We start from the raw sequence: 24,442 nt of genomic DNA, 5'->3' as shown, positions 1-24,442 counted from the left end.
ATTTTTTTGATGTGGACCATTTTTAAAGTCTTCATTGAATTTCTTATAATAGTGCTCTGTTATGTTTTTGGCCACGAGGCATGTGGGACCTTAGTTTCCTGACCAGGGATTGAACCCACACCCCCTGCATTGGAAGGTGAAGTCTTAACCACTGGACTGCTAGGGAGGTCCCTATGGTAGTTCTGTTTATAGTTTTTTATGAGAAACCTCCATATTGTTTTCCACAGTGGCTATACCAATTTACATTCCCATCTACAATGTATTTTTATATAAATGTGGAGTCATACTTTTTTTTTTTGACATGTGGGATCTTAGTTCCCTGACCAGGAATTGAACTTGGCCCTCCTGCAGTGGAAGCGCAAAGCCTCAACAACAGGACTGCCAGGGAAATCCAGGGGTCATACACTTTTGAACCTATCAAAGTCATATACTTTATTGCATATAGTTGTAGTTTATTCACTTTCATTGATCCTTAGTAGTCCATTGTGATAATAAACGGTAATTTATTAACAGTTCTATCGTTGAATATTTGAGCATTTACACTTTTCAGGATGGGCTTCCCAGGTGGCTCAGTGGTAAAAAGAAAAAATCCACCTGCCAATGCAGGAGAAGCGGGTACAATTCCTTGGTTGGACATATCCCCTGGAGAAGGGAATGGCAACCCATTCCAGTATTCTTGTCTGGGAAATCCCATGGACAGAGTAGCCTGGAGGGCTGTAGTCCATAGGGTTGCAAAAGAGTCGGACATGATTTAGTGACCAAACAACAACAGCAAATGTTTCAGGGTACCTCTGGCCCACTTTTTAAATATTATAGGGGCTATGGACATTTTCTGAAATACACTGTTGAGGAAATCTGCAATTTCTTATTTATCAGTTCTCTACTTTAGAAGCTCCATAATAGTGAACATACACCTTTTAATTTAGAAATTTACTGTCCACGTATTCTCCAAACCCATTGTTTCAATTACCTGTAACCTCAGCTGGCTTTTGCTGTATAACAAGCACTCCCAACTTAATGGCTTAAAACAACCATTATTTACTTAGCTTTTCCTTTTTTTAATTCTGAGGGTTAGCCATTTAGGCTAGGTTCTGGGCTTCCCTGATAGCTCAGTTGATAAAGAACTCGCCTGCAATTCAGGAGACCCTGGTTTGATTCCTGGGTCGGCAAAATCTGCTGGAGAAGGGATAGGCTACCCACTCCAGTATTCTTGGGCTTCCCTTGTGGCTCAGCTGGTAAAGATTAGCCTGCAACGTGGGAGACCTGAGTTCGATCCCTGGGTTGGGAAAATCCCCTGGAGAAGGGAAAAGCTATCCACTACAGTGTTCTGGCCTGGAGAATTCCGTGGACTGTATAGTCCATGGGGTTGCAAGAAGTTGGACAGGACTGAGCGACTTTCACTTTCACTTTCTTTCTTGTGATCTGGGCCAGACCTGGCTTACCTTGGTTGGGACAACTGAGCCACCTTCTCCATTGGTTTTATATTCTGTAGCAGGCTGTCTGGGAGTTATTCACTTGGTAGTTATCCCCCTCTCCAGGAGAAAGTGTGAGATGTGTACTAGGCCTCTTGAAAAGTGCCCAGATAGAGAATTGGCAGTGCTTTGCTTCCTCAGTTTCTGTTAGCCAAAGGAAATCACAGGGACAGCACAGATTCAAGTGGTAAAGAAGCTGAATTTCATCTCTTGATGAGAGAATTGCAAGTGGGTGGGTTAGGGAGGGAAATAGTTTTTTACTTTTTTTTGCAGTCTACCATACCCATATTTTAGCATTTGTTCTTAGGGAAATAAATCCCAATGTTCCAGCTTGACTGTCATCTCTTTTGTTTTTGATATGCATTTGTATAAACTTTTTTTCACCTCTGTTTAAAACAGTGTTTGGAGCGATAAGTTGAACTACGGTATTCTTGTGTTAGAGTGGTATTTTAATTTTATTTCTTCTCTCCCTGCTTTTTTTTTCCTGTGCTAACCACCTCATCATTCAAGATGCTTAAGAATACCTCTTCAACAAGCCTTTTCTGACTTTGTGTCGCCTACCCTGTCATCTTTCCTTTGAACATCTCATGACAGTATTTAGTAACATAACATTGCATTACATTCAGTTGTTTTCATGTCTTTTTCTGTTATTAGATTCGAAGCATCTTTCTATATATATCTTCAGTATCTGACATGTAAGTTTTTAAAAATGATAGATGAAATTGTGAGAGAGCTGCTAGACTTTTTTATTTATCAGATCTGTTTTCTCCGCTTTTGTTTTGTTTTGGCCTTGCTGTGTGGCATGCGGGGATCTTAGTTCCCTGACCAGGAATTGAGCCCAGGCCTTTGGCAGTGAGAGCGTGGAATCCTAACCACTGGACCACCAGAGAATCCCCTGTCTTCTCCATTTTAGTACAGAATTGTTTGTCCCTATGCTTCTGTTGGGTGTAAATGCTGCTGCTTTGACTGGATGACAGTTAGTACTGATATTTAGATTTAGGTTACTAAGAAAGGTCAAATATCATCATCCATATATAAAATAATTGCTGTTACTTATTTTTGTAACACTTGTGTTATTTTGATTAAACATAATTTTTACTTTCTCCTAAGATACTATGCTTTTATTTAGAAAGTATTATTTTATATAAATATGCATTTAATACTTTGGAAGATGGAATAATTCACACATATAATGACATTTGTCCCTTTTTAGTGCTACCAATTATCTGAACCTCCGGCCCTTGACAAGATTTCCTCACCTGTAAGTCCAGTGTCTACTGTAAAATCAGAAAATGCCACATGCTTACTCTACTAGCTCTGTTAGCAGTAAGGGTTTGAGACCTGACCCAAGCCTCACCAGCTGAATATGTCATCCCTGGTGTTTTCAACCAGTCCCTGATGCCAAGGGGTAGTGGAAGGTTGTTTATAGTAGTGGTGACAGCACCATCCAATATCCAGTTGTATCACTGGTTCACTGGTGGCAGCAGTAGTGTACTTACCAGACTGATAGTGTGGCATGATTTTGTAAATGGTTCTGGTTGTATAGCCTCTTCCTGTGCCTACTTGTTTTCTGAGACTTACTTTTCAGACTTTCTGGGAGTTCTGTGAGTCACCCACTTGTATCATTTGCTCAAATCAGCCACAGTTAGTTTCTGTGAGCAACCGTGAGAGATACAGTAAGTAGTTGAATTTTGAGAGTGGAAACCACAGTATATATCAAAGAAGCTCATCTTATTGAGAGACAAAACTCATGAGATAGTAGATTTATGTTTAACAGGAAATTGATAGCTTATATAACACAGATTATAAGTAATATAAGGAAACGAAAGATCAGTGGAAGGGTATGAGGAAACTGATTTATAGAGAGAGTGGGACTCAAATAGTGGTAGAGTTTGGATAGAAAGAAGAAATGTTTAGAGAGTTACAAGTCTTATACCTGTATTGTAAATTATCATCACTGAGAACTTTTGAATTATTGTCAACCCTGGTTCGAAATAGGCAAGGGGATGTTAGGAATAGGAAAAGACGGGAATGGTTAGGACTACACATTAAGGAAGCTAGATAAGTTTGTGCTTTCACTATTAGCACTTCTCATGACTGTATACGTGTTACAAGTCTCCCTATGGAAAAATATGTAGACATTTACTTTTTCAGAATTTCTTGTTTTCAAGTTCACTTGAAAGCTATAAATAAAGTTTTTTGAGGACAGGGAGATGTCACTGTTTCTTTCTCTTTCTTTCTCTTAAACTTTAAAAAAAGCTGTTTGATACATGATTTATTTTTGAAGCTCATACTCCCTAAAATTTCTTGATAACCAGTAATCTGTTTGTTCATCAGTTATCCTAAGCCTCAGGGAGCATATTGGAGCTTTCTCTTTCTTCATTTGGTAAATGTATTTAATTTTATTGGAGTATAGCTGATTTACAATGTTGTGTTAGTCTTGGGTGTACAGCATGGTGTTTCAGTTATGCATATACATATATGCATTAAAAAAGGAAATTTTTTTTGTTCTTTTTCAGGTTATTTTCCCATATACGTTATTACAGCATATTGAGTAGAGTTCCCTGTGGATCTACTGTATAGATCCTTGTTGGTTATGTATTCTGTTTATAGTTGTGTGTGTATGTTAATCCCTAGCTCCTAATTTACTCCTTCCCCCAATATCCTTCCCCCGACATTTCCTCTTTAGTAACCATGGGTTTGTTTTCAAAATCTGTGAGTCTTTTTCCATTTTGTAAGTAAGTTCATTTATATCATTTTTAAAAATTAGGTTCTGCATATGTGTGATATAATATGATATTTGACTTTTCAGTCTGATTTCACTTAATATGAAAATCTCTAGATCCATCCATGTTACTGCAAATGACATTATTTCATTCTTTTTTATAGTTAAGTAGTATTCTGTTGTATATATGTACCGCATCTTCTTTATCCATTCCTCTGCAGATGGACATTTAGGTTGTTTCTGTGTCTTGGCTGTTATAAATATTGCTGCAATGAACATTGGGGTGCATGTAGCTTTTCAAATTATGTTTTTCTCAGAATATATGCCCAGGAGTGGGTTTGCTGGATCATATGGTAGTTCTATTTTTAGTTTTTTAAGGAACCTCAGTGCTGTTCTCCATAATGGTTGTACCAATTTACATTCCCACCATCATTCCCACCAGTGTAGGAGGATTCCCTTTTCTCCACATCCTCTCCAGCCTTTATTGTTTATAGACATATTGATAATGGCTATTCTGATAACTATGAAGAAGCTCACTGTAGTTTTGATTTGCATTTCTCTGATAATTAGTGATGTTGAGCAACTTGCTTTTTGGCCATCTGTATGTCTTTTCTGGATAAATGTCTATTTAGATCTTCTGCGTATTTTTTTTTATTTGGTTGGTTGGTTGTTTTTTGACATAGAGCTGCATGAGCTGTTTGTATTCTTTGGAGATTAAGTAAATATTAATGTACTTTACAGTTGACTTTGTCCAGATAAAAGTAAAGATTGAGGACTGTTCTTCTCCAGCAAATAGATTGCAAATGAGTATCCTTTTTCTTTGCTCCCAGGATTGTTTTGCACTTTATTATGGCACTGACTTGTTTTATTCTATTGTAATTTTTGTTTTTGTCTGATTCCCTCCCCTCCCTAACCTTCCCCATCCCAGTCTATGAGCTGTTTGATAAGGACCAGGACTCTTACTCATCTGTGTATCTCCAATGTCTGGCCTGTAATTGGGCTCTATAAAATTTTTTTTTAAAGATGTAATAAATTATTTCCTTTAAGTGCTCCTTAGTAGGAGTTGTGAGAAGAATTAAGATTTTTTTTAGCTCAGAGTTATCATGGACATTAGGATTGTCCAGTTGTTCTGATATGTTTGTTTTGTTTATATGAAAGATTTAAGATACCTTGGTCAAATATGATTTGTTTTGGGGTCCTTTTTTTTCAATGATTTTTTTTTTTTTTACCTTTTAGAGCATTTTCAGATTTACAGAAAAATTGATAATAGTACAGAGTTCTTATATATCCCAGATTCCTTTACTATTAACATCTTCTGTAATAATTTATATGGTATATTTATTGCTCTTATTGAAGCAGTATTAAAACATTTTATCAACTAATTTTCTTACTTTATTCAGATTTCATTAGTTTTTGCCAAATGTCCTTTTTCTGTTCCAGGATCCCATCCAGGAGATCACATTGCATATAGTTTTTTATGTCTCCTCCTCTAATTCCTCCAGCTGTGGAAGTTTCTCAGATTTTCCTTATTTTTCATGATCTTGAAAATTTGTCAAATTTTATAGAATGCCCCTCAGCTGGTATTTATCTGATATTTTTCCTGAAGATTAGACTGGAGTTACAGATTTGGAGAAGGACCAGAGCGGTAAAGTAACATTTTCATCCCATTACTTCAAAGGTAATACTGTTTACAGATTTATCACTGTTGATGATGACCTTTTTCCCCTAGCTGAGGTAGGGTTTGTCAGGTTTTCCACTGTAAAGTTACTCCCCGCCTCCCCACTTCTGTAGTCTTTTGACAGAAGTCACCCTGTATGGCACACATTTGAGTCAAAAGTCCAAGTGCTGTCCCTTCTTGAGGACAGAGTGGCTACATAAACTATTTGGAACTTTTCAGCATGGGTTATTCTGTTACGCTTTTTTCCCTTTTCTGTAATGCTTTTTAATGGTGATGGAGGAAGGTGAAAAGGTACAGGGTGCTCAGTAGAACTTCCTGTTTCCTCGCTCCAAGGATCTTGTCCCCAGGTTCTTGTTTCTGTCGGCAAAGTCATGATTCTTCAGTTGAGATTGTGCTCTAAGTGATTCTTTGGTTTAGATTGTTTTTGTTTCACCTCCTTTTGCTGCCTAGACTGTCTTTGAAGATAGTATTAATAAGCCTGTGGAAAACACCAAGAGCTTTGTCTGTGTACTGTGTCCCCAAAAAATATACCTGGGGCTCTGATGGTTTCTGAAGAGTGAGCTTCAGTTTTAAGGAAGGAAGAAGAGGTTTTATGATTACATATAGCCACTCTGCACATTGAAAGGAAATATTTGTCATAGTGCTTTAGAAGTCAGAAATCAAGATCCACTGGAGTGAATAAAAGAAGGTATATCTTCACTTTTCCTTAAATGTTTATATCTGGTATAGGACTGAAATATAACAATAGTAAATATTTCACTAGTACATTCCTAATATTCCATTAGTTTAGGGCCATGGTTTTTAGAGTGTGGGCCCCAGATCAACACTGTCACCATCATATGGAAGCCTGTGAGAAATGCAGAGTTCCATTTTCATCCCAGAGCTACCATCTTGGAAGCTCCAGCAGTGAGGCCTCGCAACCTGTCTGTCTTAAGCCCCTTAGCCCTTAATGATTCTGATACCCTGTGAAGTTTGAGTATCTGGTCTGGTTTATTGAGTGTGAATGGTAAACTGAAGAGCAGTTCTTAGGGTAGATTGGCTATGTGTAGCATTTGCTTTTCCTACAGGGCCATGAAAAATCTTTCTTCTTTTAATCAGAATGTCTGATATCTGAGATGTTAGTTTATATTTTCTTCCCTTAAGATCATATTTTGAACTGCTATATCTCTTACAGGGGTTGGCAGACCACAGACTACAGGCCAAATCAGAGACACCTCCTGTTTTTGTAGTCTAAGAATGGTTTTAACGTTTTTTTAAAAAACAGCTTTATTGACATATAATTCACGTAACATAAATTTCAGCCATTTAGAACATTCAATTGAATAGTTTACCACTATCTAATTTCATAGTGTTTTATCACCCCCCAAAAGAAGCATAGTACCCTTTAGCATTCAGACCCATTTTTGCCAACCCTCACCCTACCCTTGCCACTCTAACCCAAGGTAACCACTAATCTACTTTCTGTCTGTATAAATTTACCTATTTTGGACATTTCATATAAATGAAATTATACAGTAAATATGTGATATTCTGGGACTAGCTTCTTCCGCTTAGCGTAATGTTTTCAAGGGTCATTCATGTTACAGTCTCAATACTTTCTTCTTCCTATTGCTAAATAGTATTCCATCATATGGGTACATCACATCTTATTTATCTATTCATCAGTTAATAGACATTTGGGTTGATTTTTACGTTTTTAAATGGTGAAAAAAGAAGACTATTTTATGATGTGAAAATTACAGGAAATTCAAATTCAAATTGTCCATAAATAATATTTTATTGATACACAGCCATACCTACTCCTTTGATGTATATCATCTATGGCTATTTTCATGCTACAGTGGGAGAATTGAATAGTGACAGACTGTATAGTCTTCAAAGCTTAGAATATTTACTGTTTGGCCCTTTGGAGAATAGGTTTTTAAACAGTATTTCTCAACCTTTTTCTTCATGATTGTTTCCTAAGGAGACTTTTTAGATACTTTTTTCCCTACTTGCCTTCCTCCCAGTGAAATTTTAATACCAGAGATTCCTGTATCTCTTTGTATATTGATGCCTTGGTGGAACACAAACTGTTACAATATCTTTTTTTTTTTTTGTCTCCTCAGGGATGATATCACCCTAATTGAGAGTGATACTCTAGAGTAGTGTTCTGGTTAGGTTAATATTCCTTTGTTACAGCAGGAGGTGAAAATTTTTTTCAGATGCGTTATATATCTGTCAGAAATATATATATTATATATTTCTAATGTTGAGGTATTTAAGCATTGTATTATGATCTATCGTTAGATCTCTAAGCTATGTGTCAGCATAGAACACAAGATAGTACCATATTGACATTTCTAAATTTTGGAAAATTTTGATGATTCTTCATCAAAATACTGCTTTTGATATTTATAATATATCAAAACGAAGGCTTTTGCTTTAGTTCATATTAATAGGTTGGTTTATTAGATTATCAGTATTTATTAGTAAATTTGACTATAGGCACAGGCCAGAGAGTTTAATTTTTTAAAATTTTGTCTGTAAAGAGAAGATTTTTATTACCATTTGGTTTGTGATATTAACTCTCTGCATTTCTCCTATGCCTTATAATTCATTACAGAAAAATTCTTTTATCTTGCCCCATCCTCATCTTCTTTTCTTCCCTAGAGTATATGTTCTTCAAGAGGTAGGAATACACAGGGCTTTATGCAGATTTGAAGACTGAAGAGAAGAAGGCTGGTCAGAAGAGGAGATTCTGTTTACAATTTACTTTGTAAATTGGAGCAGTCACTGTGGAGAACGGTATGGAAGTTCTTCAAAAAACTAAAAATAGACTTGCCATATGATGCTGCAATAACAGTCCTGGGCATATATCCAGACAAAACTCTTATTAATTCGAAAAGATACGTGGACTCCAGTGTTCATAGGAGCACTATTTACAATAATCAGGATGTGGAAGTAACCTAAATGTCTATTGACTGATGAATAGGTAAAAAGATGTGGAATATTACTCAGCCATAAAAAGGAAAGAAATAATGCCATTTGCAGCAACATGGATGGACCTAGAAATTATCATATTAAGTGAAGTAAGTCAGACAAAGACAAATATCATATGATATCACTTATATGAAATCTATATCACATATGGAATCTAAAAAAATGAAACAAATGAACTTATTTACAAAACAGATAGACTCATAGAAAATAAATCTGTGGTTACCAAAGAAAGGACAGGGGGAGTGATAAAGTAGGAGTTTGGGATTAACAGGTATACACTGCTATATATCAAAATAGATAAACAACAAGGACCTATTGTATAGCACAGGGAACTATATTCAATGTCTTATAGTAATGTAACAAACAAACTATAATGGAACAGAATCTGAAAAAAGAATAGGGGTGTGTGTGTGTGTGTGTGTGTGTGTGTGTGTGTGTGTGTGTGGCTGAATCACTTTTCTGTATACCTGAAACGAACAGAACATGTAAATTAACTATGGTTCGGTTTTTTAAAATGTTTTTTAAAAAAGATTCTAATTTAAAGCAATAGAACACTGATGCTAACTACCTCTTTTCTTTTTGTCAATTGTTGATGGCTTTGCGTTTAGTAACCTAGAATAGGCCGTTCATCTGTGTGAAGACAAATGTGTTTGTTAAATGTAGATTAAAAACACTCAAGTCTAGCAGCGAAACAAAATCCAATTTTGTCCCCTTGCTGTCTTTCTTTTACCAAATAGGATGTACGGAAAAGTAGGAAAGAGCTGCATTTCTTTGGAAGGAGAATACTTGGCAGATTGGAACACTGTAAATGCATTACACTGGAATGATAACTGATTTCATGGAAAGGGAATTGTTATCCAGATGGAATCTCTTCTCTTTGCCCTAGCCTTTTGGGTTCTGCTATTTAGTGAACTGTGACTTTTTTTCTCATCAGTTTATTTCTTCTCTTTAGTTTGTTTCTCTCCTGAGAAAGGTGAGCCCAGAACTTATTCCCCAGTTCATATTTTCTGTGCTATATGAGAGGAAGGAAGCTTAAAAATGGTCTAAAGCTATCCTTCCTCAAACTTTGAACTTGCCTTACAATATTTGTAGGCCTCTTGGGAAAAATTTAAAATATAATTTTTGCCAGAATTTACTGGAATTGTTTTACAAGTAGTTTTTTTGAGAAATGGATGAAGAAATGGTAACCTATTTCAGGCTCTTACATCTATGAGGATGTTATTCCTAACTTAATATTCCTCTCTGTTATTTTTCACATCATTAATGGAATGTCAGCCCTGGAATTCTGAATAGAATTTAAATATTGTCACCTTTCAAGGTTCCATGCACTATAGTCTAGTACTCATTATATTTTAATCAACATATCTAAAATAGTTATCTTTCTACTTAAACTGGATTGTCTAGTAGTATTCTATATCTTGGCGATGCTTAATGCATATCCATTCAGTTGTTGAATCTGAAAAAGTTATTTGTCCTAGATTCTCGCCTTTTCACTTATCCAGAGTCAGAAGTCCTGTGAATGACTCCACTTGAAAATATCCTCTCTTTTCCTCTAAGACCTACAGTCCTTCAGAATCCCATCTCTGATTTTTCCTAGTTTCATCTTCTACCACTCCTCCTCTATTTCAGCCATACCAAAATACTTGCAGTTCCCTAGACATGCCATGGGGTTTTATACCTTATACCTCCTATTGTTTTATACAGTTGTGCCTTTGTATATAATTTTTTTCTCTGCCTAGAATACTTTTCTCTTCCATTTTCGATCAAATAACTTCTGAGTCTGCTTCACTAATCAGTGGAAGTTTTACTCTGGAGGGTTTTCTCCAAGACGTCATATTTATTTGTGTTATAACATTTATCACACCATATTATAAGATCTAATTCTCTTTTCCTCCCAGGCTGTAAGTTTGTTTGAGGGCAGGTGTTGTATTATCTTTATCTTAGGCTCCATACTACTTAACACAGCATCTGGTTCCAAGTAGCTTCTCCATAAATGCTCATTGACTGAATGTCACTCACATTAAAAAGAAAATGTCAATGAAGCAGACAGGTTTTCAACTTGAGCTTTAAGCCCATTTAAGTAATATTAATTAGATCCAAAGTCCAATGGAATCAAGGAATTTGAAAGCACTATGGGGCCTACTGAAATATAATTTGGTGTACTCTATATGTTTACTGATTTCTAGTATCCAGATTCTTGCAGAATGTGATTAAAGTAAATTTTAGACAAATGATACTGAAAGTTCTCTTTTCAGGCTGATTTTCATTCCTTTGTATTGAAACAGCAGGCAGCATTCTCTTTTGCTTATAATGAAGGTGTGGTTTCTTCTTCTGCCTCACCTGAAACCCCTTTACATGGCCATGGATCACTGTCATACTTCGCTCAGTTTTCTCAACAGCAATGTCAGGACTAATCCCTTCTCATAAATCCTCTAAGCTGTCAGCAAACAAACCCCTTCTTACCAGTCTAGCACGAAAGCCATGAGATAGGAATACAGAGCAGGTACATGATTTATTTAAGGGCAGTTGCTTTTCAGTTTCCAGATTGCCAGTGAGTGCTTCTTTCTCTGCTGTTGGCCCATCGAGTTGTCGGTGTTGTGCTGGGTATCAGGGTGGTGCCTAAATGTTGAACACTTGCAGAAAGCTGTGATTTCCCTGTTATGAGAGACCTCTGTACCTGTGGTTTCTGCCACTCTAATTAGCAGGTAAAAGAGATTAAGACTGGCTGCTTTCAGGATTAAGTGAGACTAGAAATCCACTTCTTTCTTAAAGCCTTTGTGTCATTCCTAGATGTACTCTCAGCTGATTCTTTTACAACCAGATCTGCTTGATGAAAGGGGAAAGGACTGATATGGTGAGAAGAGGATCCAGATAATCAGGATTTTAAAAAATTAGTTTGTTGAGGTATAATATCCATACAATAAAAATCATATATTTCAGTGTACAGACAGATGATTTTTGACAAATGATTGCATTTGTTTAACCATCATCCAAGCCAAGTTGTAGACCATTTTAATTTCTTCAGAAAGTTCCTTTGTTTCCCTTTGTAATCGGCCCCCTCCCCACAACCAAGCACTAATCTGATTTCTATCTCTATAGATTAGTTTTGCCTATAAGGAATCATATAGAATCTATTCTTGTGTGTTCAGCTTCTTTCTCTCAGAATGACATCTTTGAAACTTGTTCTTGTTGTTGTATGTATTAGCAGTTTCTTTCTTCTTCTTGTCTTATTGTCGAGTAGTATTTCACTGTATGGATATACCAAAATTTGTTTTTTCACTAACTGAAGAAATTTGAGTTATTTCTAGTATTGGGCTTTTATAATTATATGAAGCTGTAAATTGCTTTTTATGGGTTTCATTTTTCTTGGATAAATATATAAGGATGGAATTAACTGAGTCATATGGTAAGTGTAATTTAACTTTATAAGAAACAGGCAAACGATTAAGTGGTGGCACCATTTTCTACTGTGGCCAGCAATGTGTGAGAGTACTAGTTCCTGCATATCTTTGCTAAAACTTGATATTTCTCTTTTCATTGTAGCATTCTAGTGGATACGAAGTAGTATTTCATTGTGATTTTAATGTTTGATGCTGTTCTAAATGGTATATTTTTAATTTCATTTTTCATTTATTTGTTGCTAGTACACAGAAATGCAAGTGATTTTTGTATATGACCTTATATACGAGTTATTTAGTTCTTCTAGCAGTTTTTTCTTTTTGTGTGTGTATTTTTGTTTTTAGATTTCCTACATAGACAATCATGGTATTACTATTACACTTACCTTATTCAACTTTAGGCAGTAAGATGGGATCAACATAATCTGGATTTTTGGCTTGTTTAATTTTCTGGATATTTGAAAATCTTATCTTTTTAGGCCTTTGCATGCATGTTAGGATGACATAATTGAAGTATGAACCATGAATGTGAAGTGGATAAATAGAGTTGCTGTAATAATGATATGTAGAATTGGCAAGGCAGTTGGTAAAGAAGGCTCTTTCGCTTTTGAAAATTTAGAAGAAAGGCCCTGTGTTCCAAAGAACAATGGAATTTGACTCTGGCCCAAAAGAAGCACTTCCTAAAACCAGGTTACATCAGTTGATATTGGAAGTTCCTCTGGCCATGTGTAAAGCTGTTTACCAATTCATTCATTGGACAAATACTAATATTTAGTGAGTGAGTGCCCACCTGGTACTAGGTACTGTTTTGGTACTTGGGATATACTAGAGAACAAAATAGTTTAAAAAAAAATGAAAAAACCTGTTTTGACTACTTTCTTGTTGGAGGAATACACAGTAAAATATTAAGCATGAAAATCTTCCTCTTGGTCTATTTAGAGTGAACAGGGCTTTGGAGAAAAATGAGGTAGAGAAAGAGAGTAGGGGTAATATAGGAAGTCAGTTATATAGGAAGTATGTTGTTTTTAAGACCTTTATAGACTACTTGATTAAAACTGAAAAGTTGTCAGATTTATCCCAAAAACCAAGTACTAGGAGAAATATTAGTAATTAATTATTCAGTCAATAATGATCCTTTGATGAAGATAATCTCAAATTTAGATACATATTCCCTTTGTTTTCATCTCCAACCTAATTGTATTATTTGCAAGGAGTTTTCAGAAATGGTTCCAAGCAACCTGCATTAATCCCTCGTCGCAAAACATCCATTTTCACAGGAAAAGATTTGAATTTTTCAAGCATCTACAAACACAAAATAGGAAACAAAGGTCATAGTCTTACACGGTTGCATAGTTGTTCATTTTACCATCTTGCTTAGAAATGATCACTATTATGTTTGAGATCAGTAAAGAAAAGGAAATAGAAAAAGTGCTACTTTTGAGTAATTCTACTTGTGGATATTGTAAAACATCAGATTCCATAAAAACAAAACTTTATCAGATGGCTATTAAGCCTTGCTTTTCATTATAGATTGATGAATCAGTAGATATTAGTAAGCGTGCCCAGTTAATCGTACTGGTTAGAATCTCTGAAAAGAAATTCCTAGAACATTGTTCTCCACACATCTGTGGAAACAAACTACTTGAACTACTCAAAATTGTAAATGAAACCTAATGAAAAAATAAGATATAATGGATATCTTCCCTCAGTTTGTGTAAATGGTAGTGCTGCGTTACATCAGGAGTTCACCTCGAAACCTGAATACAAGTGCACAAATTGTTCTATCCAATTTTGCGTTGGAGAAACTCAATTTCGCCTGTAGATCTGACTTCCATAATAAATTATGTTTTCAAAATGGTGAATCTAATAACAATAACAAGCACTTAAAACTAGTACTCACTGAGTGCTAGGACTGTTGCTAGAAGTTCACGTATATTTGCTAATTTAATCACCACAACAGGTTAATGATATAAGTACTATTAATAGTAATGCTATCCCCTCTGTAGCTGAGGAAATAAGACATGGAGCTGTTAGGTAATTTTCCCAGGGTCACATTGCTAGGAAGTGGCAGAGCCAAGATTCAAAGCCAGGTAATCTAGTTCCAGAGTCTATACTCAGTGTTTTTGTTTTTTAATTAAAAAAACATTGTAGTAAGTCATCCCTAACATAAAATTAAACCATTTTTTAGTGTACAAATCAGTCGTGTTAAATGCATTTTTTTGTGCACCCAATCTCCAGAACTCTCTTCACCTTGCAAAACTATGTCCATTAAATAACTCCAAATTTTTCTCTTCCACTGCCCATGGCAACTACCATTCTACTTTCTGTCTCTATGAATTTCAGTACCTCATATAAGTGAAATCACACTTTTTTTGTAACTGAGCACTTTTTTTACATAGCATAATGTCCTCAGGGTTCATCCATGTTACAGCATGTGTCAGAATTTACCTCCTTTTTAAGACTGAATAATATTTCATTGTATATATGTATATATCATATTTTGTTTATACATTCATCTTTTGATGGACACTTGGATTACTTCCATCTTTTGGCTGCTGTGAATAGTGCTGCTTTAATCATATGTATGTGCAGATATTAGCTTGAGTCCCTGCTTTAAATTCTTTGGAATAAATACCTGAAAGTGGAATTACTGACTCATATTGTAATTTTCTGTTTAATTTTTTGAGAATTTCTATATTTTTTTCCATGATGGCTGTATCATTTTTTATATTCATACTAACAGTACACAAGGGTTCTGATTTCTCTACATCCTCACCAACATTTGTTATTGGTTTTTGTTCGTTAATAATTGTCCTAATGTGTACAGTGATATCTCATTTTGGTTTTGTATTTCCCTAATGACTAATAATGTTGAGCATCTTTTCATGTGCTTTTTGTGCATTCATATATCTAACTTGGAGAAATAATCTATTCAAATCTTTTGCCCATTTTTGAATTGGGTTGAATTTTTTTGTTGTTGCTGAGTTGTAGGAGTTCTTTATATATATTTTGGATATTAATCCCTTATTAGATCTATGGTCTACAAATATTTTCTCCCATTCACCTCTTGATACATGGAAGTTTTAAAATTTTGATGAAGTCCAATTTATTTTATCTCTTGTTGCCTGTGCTTTTGGTGTCCTAGTGAAGAAATTGTTGCTAAATCCAGTATCCCCTATGTTTTTGTCAAAACATTTCGTAGTTTTAGCTCTTATGTTTCAGTCTTTGATAATTCTGAGTTAATTTTTACTTATGGTATAAAGTAAAGGTCCAGCCTTTATCCTATGGCTTAATTTCTGGCCCACTGTTTTTACTTCTAGGGGTACTTAACCCTCAATTTAAAGAGTTGACATAAAGGATTTAGGAGAAGTGGGTGGTAAAAAAGTGGCAGTGGTAAAAAAGTATGGATTACTCATTTAGAAATTTTAGTAGTTAGAAGGAGGAGGAAAAGAAAAGAAATGCTTTTTTTTTTTAAAGGAGAGATTATGTTTTTTAATAACATACTCATTGAAAAAAAAATTGGAGAGCGCAAGAAAGTACTAAGAAAAAAGGTAAACATTTTGGATAACAATAATATGTAATGTTTACAGATACGTGTGTGTGTATGTATGTATGTAAAATAAGTGTTTAAAGTCTATGCTTGGCAATGATAACCCCTGAATTCTTGATACTAGTTTTACCTGGGGTGTGGGCAAATGAAGGGGAACAGGATGAGGGAAGGGTACATGTATAATGTTTTAATTTTTTTAAAAAAAGGGACATCTGAACTATTAAGACCTAATATTAAGATTCAAAAAAACTCATTGATGGGTACAAGGTATTTATGTTTATTCTAACCTGTTTGAAATATTTTAAAAATAATTTAAAACAAATAAAAGAGTAAAGCCTAGATAATTTAGTCATATTAAGGGAAGATTAGGTCTTCCTTTAACATAGGAAGGGGCAGAGAAAATAGAAAAGAACTTTGAACTGAAAAGAATAGAAATTTAAAAGAGGTCATACAAATCTGTCATACAGGTCATACAAATCTGACTCTCAATGGCAGAGTCATTTGCTGAGGGTAAGGTGGGATTAATTGAATGGTTTGGGGAGTTCCAGGTTGGTTGGGAAAGTTTGACAGATTCAGGGTAAGGAGTCATGGAGGAAGAAATAAGTTGATTGCTGCATGGCATTAAAGAGCTTCTGAAGGATGGTTATCAGAAATTTGTTGTTGGGTGAGATAAACGGTTAGGTGGATTTACTAACATTGCTCTATTATAGCCCAGGAGAAAAATAAAAGAATGAAAACAAAACAAAAGCAAAAAATTGAGTGATATGGATTGGATTAAGGTTGTATAAGGAATAATTGGGCTATAAGGAAAAGAAGTCCACTCTAACAAAAGTCAGTGGGAGAGTTGCTGTAAGGCTTCAGGAGACAATCATGACAATCATAAGGGCAACCAAAGGCAAAAGAACAGCTAGATACCTTCTGAGTACATTTCTGTCTACATCTCTTCTTCTCTCCTCTTTCTTGACTGGCCTGCTCTGCCCATGGCTCAATATGACTGACATAGCACTTACTTTGCCCAAGTCTCCACCCTCCTCATGAATTGAAGATTTGACTCATTAGTGGGTTATGAAAGCATGTTGGTTACAGTCAGCATTTTTTTAAAAAAAGAAATTCAGTACAGTTAGTAAGGTTAAGTTGTGTGTTTGAATGCATACTTATTGCAACATAAAATTAATTTATCCCACTTACTGAGTGCCTACTTTGTGGCACATAGGGATACATTAGTAAATAACCCCAACTCCCTGCCCTTTGCTTCTTCCTGTCCAAAAAACCTTTTTAAGGCAGGGAAGGCAGAGTTTAGTTGCGCCATGGGAAGACAAGGGAGTCAGTGCAAGGCATAGGGGCAGAATGATTTGAGGATACCTGCATGAGTTATATGCTATATTCATCTTGCCCTGTGTAGGAAACAGAGGTTATCTGCCACTGGGGTAATCTCCACCCCTGAGGTTCAGATGTACCGGTCCTGCCTAAGACTGAAACTGGAGGAAGAGTAATCTGTTCCCACCATTAGCCTTACACCAAGTAACAGGCTGCAGCAGTCTTGGTCAAGAACACGGAGAGATACCTTCTCTATGGCACAGGTATACAAGACCAGCTGAAAACTGAGGATGGAGCAAGAATTCTGAGAAAAATTCTCCAGCACTCTATTCCTTGCACTCAAACACAAGGTAAATTGCCAGTTCACCACTGGGAGAATTTGAAGCCTATGATGTACTAAAACTAATTAAGCAATAATAAAACCCAAACCCAGCTCACTTACTCACTAGATTGATTCAAATCCCCACCTTAATGGCCTGGCAGAAATAGAAGTGCTTATTTCTAAGCAAAATGTTGTTTTCCTCTACTGTTCTTTTAGGCACAGTACTAGTTCAATAAGAAATGAAGAGCTGCATAAAAAGGCAAGAAAGGCAGTGCAAACATAACCAGACCTAGAGTTTATCCAGATGTTGAGGCTATGACATATTGATTTAAAGAACTGGTAAAGAATCTGGAGGAAAAATTCCTACCTTTATGGAATTTATGATCTGGTGGACAGAGACAGACAATAAGCAAAATAAATATGTGGTATGTTAGATAGTGATGCGGAGAAGGCAATGGCACCCGACTCCAGTACTCTTGCCTGGAAAATCCCATGGACAGAGGAGCCTGGTAGGCCGCAGTCCATGGGGTCGCTAAGAGTCGGACATGACTGAGCGACTTCACTTTCACTTTTCCCTTTCAATCACTGGAGAAGGAAATGGCAACCCACTCCAGTATTCTTGCCTGGAGAATCCCAGGGACGGCGGAGCCTGGTGGGCTGCCGTCTAGGGGGTTGCACAGAGTTGGACACGACTGAAGCGACTTAGCAGTAGCAGTAGCAGTAGTAGATAGTGATGAATGCTGTGGGGAAAAATAAAGCAGAGAGAGGAAGTGGGGAGGATTTGTGAAGAAGAGCAGAGAAGATGACAGTTGATAAATAACCTAAAGGAGGTAAGGAAACAAGCTTAAGAGGATATTTGGAGGGAAAATGTCCTTGGAAGATTAAAAACAGCGAGTACAAAGGTACTGAGGTGAGAGGTTGCCTGCATATTCAGGGAACAACAAAGGGGTCATTGTGACTTAGATCTGAGAGAGATGAGGAGGTAAGTAGTAGGAGATAAAGTCAGGGAAGTAAGTGGTTGGGCTGGAGTACATTACAAGTATTTAGGTTTCTACTCTGAGAGTGGAAGCCATTTTAATAACTTTGTTCCAATTAACATACAGTAAATTATGCATATTTAATGTGTAGTCCTGGATAAGGAAATGGCAACCCACTCTTGTGTTCTAACCTGGAGAATCCTATTGACAGTGGAGCCTGACGTGCTACAGTCCATGGGGTCACAAAGAGCTGGACATGACTGAGTGACTAATACTTTCACTTTCGGTGTGTATAGTGATATTCTTTGATATACACACATATATATCTGTGCTATATATATATATATGAAACAGTCAAGATAATGAAGATAAGCATCAGCCAGAAAAACTTGCTGGTGCCCTTTTGTAATCTTTTCTTCCCACCCGGTTCTTTGCTCCTCATCTCTTTCTGCTCTTACCAGGTAACCATGGACCTGCTAATAGTATACATTAGTTTGCATTTTCTAGAATTTTATTTAAATGGAATATATTCTCTTTTGGGAGTGGGGGTCTAGCTTCTGTTAACATTAATAATTTGAAATTAAATTTATATATAGTTTATTCCTTTTATTCCAGAATAATATTCCATTGTATAAAATATATAGCATGATTTATTTATCCAGCTTGTTACTGGACATTTATGTGAGTTGTTTCCAGATTTGGGCTGTTACAAATTAAGCAACTCTGAACAAGTACAAGTCTTTGTATGGAGAGATGCTTCTGTTTCTTTTGAGTAAGTTGTTAGGGTTAGAATGGCTGGGTTACTTTGTAGTATATGTTTAACTCTCTAAGTAACTACCAAATTAGTTTGTCAGGTGGTTATACAATATTACATTCCTACCAGCAGTCTGAGAGTTCCAGTTGCTCCATAACTTTGCCCTCACTTAGTTTGGTTTCGGTTTGGTTTCGGTTTCTTTTTGGCTGGGGTTGGGGGGGGTGCTTTTTGTTTTTTTGTTTGTTTGCTTGGTATTTGGTTATGTATGTATTTATTTATTTACTATCTATATATCTTCTCCAGTGAAATGTCTCTTAAAAATCTATTGCTTATTTTTAATTTTTTTTTAACTCAGTTTTGAGAGTTTTTGATGTATTCTAGATACAAGTTCTCTATCATGTATCTGATTTTGAAATCTTATCTCCCAGTCTGATTTGTCTCTTCATTCTCCTATCTGTGATAAGAGAACAGAAATTCCTATAGGGAGCCCAGGCCTGGGGCTCTGTGATGACCTAGAGGGATGGGATGAGACTGGGAGGGAGGCTCAGGAGGGAGGGAATATATATATATATCAGTTCAGTTCAGTTACTCAGTCATGTCCGACTCTTTGCGACCCCATGAATATAGCAGCACGCCAGGCCTCCCAAGCTTCAGCTTCAACATCAGTCATTCCAGTGAACACCCAGGACTGATCTCCTTTAGGATGGACTGGTTGGATATCCTTGCAGTCCAAGGGACTCTCAAGAGTCTTCTCCAACACCACAGTTCAAAAGCATCAGTTCTTCAGCGCTCAGCTTTCTTCACAGTCCAACTCTCACATCCATACATGACTACTGGAAAAACCATAGCCTTGACTAGATGGACCTTTGTTAGCAGAGTAATGTCTCTGCTTTTTAATATGCTATCTAGGTTGGTCATAATTTTCCTTCCAAGGAGTAAGTGTCTTTTAATTTCATGGCTGCAGTCACCATCTGCAGTGATTTTGGAGCCCCCCAAAATAAAATCTGACACTGTTTCCACTGTTTCCCCATCCATTTCCCATAAAGTGATGGGACCAGATGCCATGATCTTAGTTTTCTGAATGTTGAGCTTTAAGCCAACTTTTTCACTCTTCTCTTTCTCTTTCATCAAGAGGCATTTTAGTTCCTCTTCACTTTCTGCCATAAGGGTGGTGTCATCTGCATATCTGAGGTTATTGATATTTCTCCCGGCAATCTTAATTCCAGTTTGTGTTTCTTCCAGCCCAGCGTTTCTCATGATGTACTCTGCATATGAGTTAAATAAGCAGGGTGACAATATACAGCCTTGACGTACTCCTTTTCCTATTTGGAACCAGTCTGTTGTTTCCTGCCCAGTTCTAACTGTTGCTTCCTGACCCGCATACAGGTTTCTCAAGAAGCAGATCAGGTGGTCTGGTATTCCCATCTCTTTCAGAATTTTCCACAGTTTATTGTGATCCACACAGTCAAAGGCTTTGGCATAGTCAATAAAGCAGAAATAGATGTTTTTCTGAAACTCTTTTGCTTTTTCGATGATCCATCAGATGTTGGCAATTTGATCTCTGGTTCCTCTGCCTTTTCTAAAACCAGCTTGACCATCTGGAAGTTCACAGTTCACGTATTGCTGAAGCCTGGCTTGGAGAATTTTGAGCATTACTTTACTAGCGTGTGAGATGAGTGCAATTGTATATATATATAAAAGTGCAGTCTCTCGGTTGTGTCTGACTCTTTGCGACCACATGGACTGTAGCCTACCAGGCTCCTCCATCCATAGGATTTTCCAGGCAAGAGTACTGGAGTGGATTGCCATTTCCTTCTCCAGTTGATCTTCCTAACCCAGGGATCGAACCCGGGTCTCCCGCATTCCGGGCTTTACCATCTGAGCCACTTATGAGAGGCAACAGAGGATGAGGTGGTTGGATGGCATCATTGACTCAATGGACATGAGTTTGAGCAAACTCTGGGAGATAGTGAAGGATAGGGAAGCCTGTCATGCTGCAGTCCATAGAGTCACAAAGAGTTGGACAGAACTGAACAACTGAACAACAATGACTGATTTGTGTTGTACGGCAGAAACCAACACAACTCTGTAAAGCAATTATCCTCTGATTAAAAATAAAATAAAATCCTTCATCTGACGTGGAAAAAAAAGCTAATTCTTCCAGGAAATATACTAAGTGTTAGAAACCATGGGGGAAAAAAAAAACAACAAAAATTCTTAATTTTAGTGTTCAGTTCATCAATACTTCCTTTAATAGGTGATGCTTTTGGTGTCATATCTTAAATCTTTGTCTGAACCAAGATGACAAAGATATTTTCTTTTTTTTTCTTCTAGAAGGTTTATAGTTCAGGTTTTATATTTTAGATCTTTCATCTGTTTTGAGTTAACTTTTGTATATGGTGCAAGGTGTAGATCAAAGTATTTGTTTTTACTTAAGAATATCGAGTGCTCTAGCACCATTTGTTGAAAAGACTTCTTTTTCTCACTGAACTGTATTTTCGCATTTGTCAAAAATCAACTAACCATTTATCATGCATGTGTGGTTGTATATCTTAATGCCACATTACATTGTCTTAAATGCTATAACTTTATAATAAATCTTGAATTGAGGTGGTATAAATCCTCCAACTTTGTTCTTTTTCAGAGTTGTTTTGGCTCTTTTATGTCCTCTGATTTTCCTATACATTTTAGAATCTGTCCATTTCTTTAAAAAAAAAAAAAGCCTGCTGTGGGAATCCACTGAATCTATTGATAAATTAAAGGAGAACTGACATCTTAACAATACTGTCTTCTGATCCATGATCACAGTATATCTCTCATTTATTTTAGGTCTTCTGTAATTTCTCTTGGCACTTTTATTTTCAGTGTATAGATTTTGCACTTTTTTGTCAGTTTTATTCTTAAGTATTTCACATTTTGATGCTGTTGTAAATTTTTGAAATTCAGTTTTCAGTGTTCATTGATATATGATAGAAATAAAATTTATTTTTGTAAATTGAACTTATATTCTGCAACCTTGCTGAACTCATATCAGTTCTTTGTAGCTTTTTGTAGTTCAGTAGAATCTAGCTAGACAAACATGTCTTCTTCAAATTAAGAGAGTTTTACTTATTCCTTTCCATATTAAATACCTTTTCTTTTTCTAGTCTTTATTGCACTGACTCTAACCTCTATAATAGCTCAAGAGAAGTGATAAGAGTCAATATCCTTACGTGGTTCCTGACTTTAGGGGGAAGGCATTCTGTTTTCATCACTAAGAATGATGTTTTATCTGTAGGTTTTTCATGCATGCATGCTTGCTCAGTTGTGTCCAACTCTGTGACTCCATGAACTGTAGTCCTCCAGGCTCCTCTACCCGTGGAATTTTCCAGGCAAGAATACTGGAGTGGGTTACCATTGCCCGCTCCAGGGGATCTTCCTGACCCAGGGATCAAACCCATGTCTCCCTGTGTCTTCTGTATTGGCAAGTGGATTCTTTACCACTGAGCCACCTGGGAAGCCCAGGTTTTTCATAGATGCCCTTTATCAGACTGAGAAAGTTCCCTTCAATTCCAGGTTTGCTGAGTATTTTATCAGGGATAGATGTTAGATTTTGCTAAGTACTCTGCATTTACTGAGATGATTACATACTTTAAAAAAATTTTAGTTTGTTACTGTTTACTCTGGTAGTGGTGAATTACACTGATTGAATTTCAGATGTTCAAACAACACGTTCCTGGGATAAAATTCAGTCATGATGTGGAAAACTTTTTTATATAGTCTTGGATTTGATTTGCTAATTTTTAAAGAAGTTTTACATCTATACTCATTAGAATATTGATCTAAAGCTTTCCTATAATATCTTTGGTTTGGGTACCAGAGTAATTCTGGCCTCATAGAATGTGCCAGGAAGTATTATTCCCACCTCTTGAAATTCCTGGAAGAGTTTGGGCAAAATTGCTATTATTTCTTCCTTTAACGTTTAGTAGAATTTACCAGAAAAGCCATCTGGGAAGTAGAATTTTTCAGGAGGTGGAGAACTGGGAAAAACAGGAGTGGGAATGCTTTTAACTAAAAATTCTATTTCTTTAACAGATGAAGGGCTATTCAGATTATATCTTTCTCCTTGAGTGAGCTCTGGTAGCTTGTGTCAAATCTGTGATCACCCTTATATTTATTTCTCTGTATGTAAGTCAGCTTTTAAATTTTCAATAAAATTTAAGTAAATTTAGTGAATAAAAATTTTTAAGCTTGGCTGCTTTAAATTTTTTTTTATCACTTGTTTTTATGAGGTTGATTCTGATGTACCTTGATGTAGTTTTCTTCATGCATCTTGTACTTGGGATTTGTTGTGATTCTTGTTGTTGTGAATTTATGGTTTTCATCATCTTCAAAAATTTTTCAGCTATTATTCAAATATTTTTCTTCCCCTCTTCGCTGACCTGAATTACATGCTTGTTATTCTACTTGAAGTTGCCTCTTTTTTTCAGATGTTTTTTCACGGTTTTTAATTTTGTATCATTTCTGTTGCTATGTTTTCTTTCTTTTTTAAATCTTTTGACTGCACCCCAGGGCTTGTGGGGTCTTAGTTCCCCTACCAGGGATTGAACCCATGCCCCCTGCACTGGCCGCTCAGGCTTAAACACTGGACTGTCAGGGAAGTCCCTGTTGTTGTATTTTTAGGTTCACCAACCTGTCTCCTGAATTGTCTCATCAGCAATTAATCTCCAACGGTGTCTGTTTCATCTTGGACACTATTGTTTCATATCTGGAAGTTTTACATAGATATTCTTTAAATATTCTTGCGCTTTATTCTGAGTCGTGGTTAGATTTCGTAGAAATAATTTGTCCTATTAAACTTGCTTAGTAGGGCCAAAGCAGCATTAAGGTAGGGCTGATTTCTTCCACGGCTAAAGCTGAACCCTAGTGTGGATCCTGTCTGATTCTCTGTGAATTACGAGGTTTCCTCCCTGATAGCAGGAACAGGCACTCGTCCTTCTCCTATGTGAGCTATGGGCATTTTTCCCTTCTAATGCTTTTGGATGACTCTCTTTCTAGACTTGGACAGTTTCCTCACAGACACGTGCTAACTGGTACCCAGCTAACAACCTATAGGAGCCTTCTGCAGATCCCCAGAACTGGGACAGCACTTTGCTTTGTTGTACTCTGCCCTGCAGACTTGGGCTGTTTTGACCTCTCCAAACTTCCAGGTCAGTCTTCTCTGGATGACTGCTGGGTTGTGATTGGGTTCCTCCTCCCTAAACAGCTGCTTCTTCTCTCAGGTAGGG

The 24,442-nt window shown here is 36.5% G+C and overlaps 1 protein-coding gene across 8 annotated transcripts in view; it reads left to right on the top strand.

Moving 5' to 3' along the window:
• ZNF609 (zinc finger protein 609) overlaps positions 1-24,442 on the top strand; it is a 190,727-nt gene that overhangs the window by 55,571 nt on the left and 110,714 nt on the right. For 2 of the 8 annotated variants that reach the window (XM_081507350.1, XM_081507348.1), the window contains exon 1: positions 18,449-18,707. The exons of the other annotated variants lie outside the window; for them this stretch is intronic. The gene's annotated coding sequence lies outside the window, so the exon portion shown is untranslated. Of the gene's footprint in view, positions 1-18,448; positions 18,708-24,442 lie in introns of those variants that run through there. 8 annotated transcript variants of the gene reach the window in all.

Source organism: Giraffa tippelskirchi, chromosome 7 (genome assembly GCF_054371585.1).
Source record: "Giraffa tippelskirchi isolate mGirTip1 chromosome 7, T2T-mGirTip1v1.2.pri, whole genome shotgun sequence".
In the NCBI taxonomy this organism is placed as follows: Eukaryota; Metazoa; Chordata; class Mammalia; order Artiodactyla; family Giraffidae; genus Giraffa; species Giraffa tippelskirchi.
The sequence above is the reverse complement of the archived record's forward strand: the minus strand, read 5'-3'. Positions and strand labels throughout refer to the sequence as shown.